The sequence below is a fragment of the Drosophila kikkawai genome, chromosome 3R (assembly GCF_030179895.1).
Source record: "Drosophila kikkawai strain 14028-0561.14 chromosome 3R, DkikHiC1v2, whole genome shotgun sequence".
In the NCBI taxonomy this organism is placed as follows: domain Eukaryota; kingdom Metazoa; phylum Arthropoda; class Insecta; order Diptera; family Drosophilidae; genus Drosophila; species Drosophila kikkawai.
In genome coordinates, this window is record NC_091731.1 from 30,335,271 (window position 1) to 30,340,297 (window position 5,027).

At 45.1% G+C, this 5,027-nt stretch overlaps 1 long non-coding RNA gene across 2 annotated transcripts; it reads left to right on the forward strand.

The window, feature by feature from the left end:
- Window positions 1–495: 495 nt before the first annotated feature.
- Window positions 496–1,672, forward strand: LOC138928858 (uncharacterized). Of its 2 annotated transcripts, XR_011445255.1 has the most exons (3): window positions 496–644; window positions 919–1,084; window positions 1,143–1,672. It is a non-coding gene; the product is annotated as an uncharacterized lncRNA (long non-coding RNA). The 2 variants fall into 2 exon arrangements; XR_011445254.1 differs by lacking the exon at window positions 919–1,084 and having other exon boundaries at window positions 496–738.
- Window positions 1,673–5,027: the final 3,355 nt, after the last annotated feature.

Genomic DNA, 5,027 nt, shown 5'->3' on the forward strand with positions numbered 1-5,027 from the left:
AAAAGCAGGTATGAACGTTTGATGTTATTAAAATTATGCTATAAATATTTATATAATTTCTTGGCAAGGAAAAGTTTAACTTTTCATGTGATTCGTAACTTGTATTTCATTTTAAATTACTAATAACTTTTTACATGTATAGAATGTCATTTTAAGCAGCAGAAACCATATTTTTCTCGAGTGCAAATTTGTCCAATTTATAAATGAGATAGGGCACACACTTGCCGCATCCTTGAGCTGTTTTATCCGCTAAACTCCTGATTTATCTGTCATCCGCTTGCTCCACGCTCCTTGCTCCGTGCTCCACTTGTAATTGTGTTCAATTCGAAGACAGAAAGGACAAGAATGGGAGCCCCACTCTATTCCTCTTCCAGGAGTTGACCATTTTCCTTGATTGCAATTGAATTGCATGCAATTTCCGTTGCTGCTCTCAGATTTAATGCGATTGATAAATACATCGGTTGCCCCAGTGTGCCGAGTGCCGAGCGTCTTTATGACTTGGCAGCTGTCTAACAATGAGTGCTAGGCCGGCTTAACCCTTTGCGTCCTGGCGTCCTGGTGCCCGCTGCCCGCTGCCCGCTGCCCGACGTCCGCTGTCCATTGTCCCAAATGGAAAACACTTCACACCTAGCTGCCAAAAGAGAGTGAGAGAGGAAAGCCTTTTCACCGGGAGCGACAGGGACTGAAAGCCTGGCACTCAACTGGCTGGCCAAAAATGTTGTGCGCTTTTAATTAAAAGTAATGTCATACAATTCCATTACACTCGGCCCGAAATGTGTGCGCTACACATTTACATATCCAGTCGAGACCAAGGAGCCTCTGTCCGTCTCTCTCCCTGCCTCTGTTTCCGTCTCTTTCTCTGTCTCCGCTTTGTCATTTGTATTTGTATTTGTATTTATTTTATTTCCATGCCGGCAGCGCACTTCGAATGCGGCCCACTGGCAAAGTGACAACAAAAGTAAATTAATGTGCGTACATCTGGCCCCCGATCCCTTACCCTTTAGCCCATATCCTCTGGCCCATATCCCCACGCATGCATGTGTGTGTGTGTGTGTGTGTGTGGTTTTTGTCGTTGCCTTTACAGGTAATTTATTGCATTCAAACATAATGGAAAATATTTTTGCTACCCTTCCTTCCATTAGACGAGTGAAGCTGAGTCTCCGACGATGACGAAGACGAGGACAAGGCATTAGCATTAAGTTTATATCCACACATCAACTGTCCCGATGATGGAGCCTGATCACCTGGCTGTGGGCCCAGCTGGCCGCCTTATGCCCTTATTGGGTATATTAGTGGGGCCCCAAATATAGACAAATTGCCGGGCCCATACGTTTTCATTTCGCCTGATGCGTTCCGTTCTCCGTGTCTCAGAGTGGGGGAGCTCCTGGTCGGACTGCCTGCTCGTCCTGCTATCGATATCTTACTTAAAAACGAATTGACATTAATTGAAGGCATGCCAACGGCTAACAAAACTAAATAAATAACAACGAATGGCCAAGGAATGTGCGGCAAGGCATGTGGAATGCTGAATGTCCTGGCTACTGCTCCTGCCTTGGCTTTCAGAATGTGCACGGAGAAAAGTGGCAAGAAAAAGTATTTAAAATTTATGAAAAATGAGTTTCTTTAAATTAAATATTACAGTAGAGTGCCTGTAATACAATTCATATAAAAATATTACGAAATGGGGTAAAGAGATATTTTCTTCTTGATTTTTTCTGAGTGCACCTGCTCTGAGAGATGGAGGGACCTTGTGAGCCTCGAGTCGATATTGTGGCGGTGGCCGACCAAGTTTTCAACATGGCAAATTCAATTGTCGTTTGATGCGGCGACAGCCAGGCCGCAGCAAGCCGAAGTCAGCCACATCAAGAACCTGCTTCAGCAGCAGCAGCAGCAGCAAGGTGATTCGAGGAAGGGGCGGGACACCACAGGGGAGGGGCTCAGTGGAGCAGCATATTTGCGCCGTGCCTCGGCATTCACCTGATGAATTTATCACAGCTGGGAATGAGGACTCGAGTCGGAGCCAACACAACCACAACAGTTGTCGTTGTCTGCTAAATTGGTTTTCTTTTTGTCAATTGGGGATTTCGATTGTTGCAAAAGGCCACAGCGACGACACTGGCAGCCTCAAAGGAGGAAGGACGAAAGAACGCCAGCATAAGTATTAAGTAAAATAAAATAGGACGAGCAACGACGATGGCGCTCGAAGATTCTCAGCCACGACAGAGGCCCGCTGAGACAAACTGCCGGCAAGAAGTTAAGCGCACAAACATCAATGGGGTCAGCTAATGCTCCGGTCCGATCCCACCCAGAAATCGCACCATTCACCATCCCCATTCCCCATCTCAATTGAGTATTGATAAAGTCGGAAAAGGCGAGGGCTCGTTTTCTCGCCGTAGCATCCCCGGATTTTCCTTGTCCTCCCTGGGCTTTCCTGGGCTTCCCGGGGTTTTCCTTCATTTTCCCTCGTGGCCCCCCGGCAATGAGTAAACAATGACATAATGACAAGTGGCGGAGAGTTTAAGTGATAAATAATTAATTGATTTTTGTTGCAACAAAAGCAAAGATAGCCGCCAGCAGAAACGAGCTGAGCTCTGCGGGATGGCCGGATTCGACCAAGGAAAAGAAGTTCAAGCCCAGGCAACGAGATAAGTTAAAAGGTAGATTAAGATAAATGGCGACTCCTTCTACGACTGTCGCAGCTGCCACGCCCGCACCGCCCACAACCGCCCCCGATGCTGTGTAGTTGTTATTTTTTAAACACGAATTTGCTGGCATTCCTCTTGTTTGTTCCTTCGCTTGTTTCGCATAATAAAACAACAGTGGGAGGACGGTCGAGAGGGACGAGCTGCGGGATCAGCCTCTGGGGGGCGTTTGTCCAGTTGTGTCCTTTTTATTGGCCCATCAGCGGCACTCGGCCCGGAAGTTGTGCTGTCTATTTCCGCCAGCGTTTGATTTCGGAATTGTTATTTTTATGAGACAGCCCCGTAGGTCCGCCTCTCGCACCGAAAGCTGGAAAGGATTTAGCAGTTCCAGCATATGATCCGAAGCTGACCAGTAAAACTACATCCAAAATCGATTAAAGCTGAGATGGTGGACTGGTAGTCCGCTTCAAAGAGGATCTCTAGGTAATACTTTAACTGGTTTTGGAGTCTCTCTCTTCAGGGTAACCTCCTTTTTCTGTAACCTACACCTTTGCATTTAATAAATTAATACAGTTCTACATTTAAACTCAAATTCTCTATAAAATATCTATCAACTCTTTGTGCATTCATGTACTACCCAGATAGTGCTGGGGTTACACTATCATCACATATGTCGATATATTGATTGTGGCGTAATCACTAGATCTACGTAGGTATTCGCCCACTTACGCACTCGACGAGTCCGAGGTCCTTTCATATTCCCAACGGCCACACTGCGTATGCATAATGCCTGGCCTAATGCCTCTAAAAAGTCGCTGATTGTTATCACAATGTCACCGGGCCCAAAACAAAAAGCAAAATCGAATATACAAAAAGCAAACACAAATAGGCAGCGTCAGCGGCGTCGGCACTGGTGGCTTTTCATTAATTTTCGGCACGCAGGTCATGCAGCAGGGGTAGGACGGTTGCCGGGTGGGCTGAAGGCGGGAGGAGGGCGTGTGTACATACTACAACAGCCAGGACCTCCCAAGCCTATGGTCTCATGTAATCCAGGCAAAGCCCACGCGTCTCCTGTGCGATTGTGCGGGTGTTTGAGTGCGAGTGTGTGTTTGCCAAAGTCGGCTGAAGTGTGCTCCCAAGTGAATAATTTGTTATCAGCGCATAATCAACGAGACAGCCGCAATACACACTTACCCACACAGTCACACACAACCCAAACACACGCACACACACTTACGCGGCAGGACAGCACAGGGTCAGAGGAGGGGGGGCAGTGGGTCACCAAAGGAAAGGTGAGGTCCTGACCATTTTACTTAACGCCGCCGCTCATACGAGTCACCATATAACTACAGTCAAGGCCAAACGCTAAGGAACTTTTGGTGGAATATTTATTACATAATGAAACATAAATAATGTTTAATTTTGTTAGATTTTGTAGATTGAAAAGTTTATTAAACTGTAGATATAAAATGAGTTTAGCCTACTATCCATTCCATGAAGTTTTATAATATAATAGATTTTCTTTAACTAGGTCTTGTTAGAGTTTTTAACACTTTTTCCTTTTTTATAAAACAAAACCGCTTAGCTGTAAAATTTTAATTTATAAATGAAACAAGCATACTGAAAATAAATCAAATAAATCTTTAAGAGTCATGCATTTTATAGTCAAATTATATTGAAATTATACATTTTGGTATACAGTTATTAAATATAATAAAAAAGTTGTACTTATAGGCGTTTATTGAACGATTTTTTCGAATTCTTAACTATAAAACCTATTAATTCTTAGAATGTCTTTTGTTTACTATATTTTTTTCAATTATTATAATTTCCAGAAAAGCTCTAAGAGCATTCGCTAATAATATTTCGGCCATTGCTGTTCACAAACGACTTTGTGTGTGTGCATAAAAAGGTTGCCGCCATCAAAATAATTACGATACAACGCCCAACATGCATGTTGTTGCCGCACTGAGTGCGTTTGTGTGTAGCAATGCGTGTGCACAACAACAAAAAGTCATTTAGTTAAAAACCCGACTTTTTATTTGCGCCGCGGGTTGTCCCCCCCTCCGAAGCCCCGAAACCCCTAAACCCTTAACCCCATGCCGCAGCGAGCCGAACCGCTGCCCCCTTAACCCACTGTCGCCCGCCCATTCGGTGTCCCGCTGAGCCAGCCAGGCGTTGAACACTTCATCAACTCATCAGAGCGCGCCCTTTTTGCATGTCCTTAACCGTTTAACGGCGCCCGGCCCACTCACACCGCTGCACCATTTGTTGCTGTGGTGGCTCCACGTCCGTGTACGTATTCGTACCTCTGTTTATTTGTCTTGGCCCGACTCCCGCCACTCTCACACACACACACACATCAAACATAAAATACACAAAATT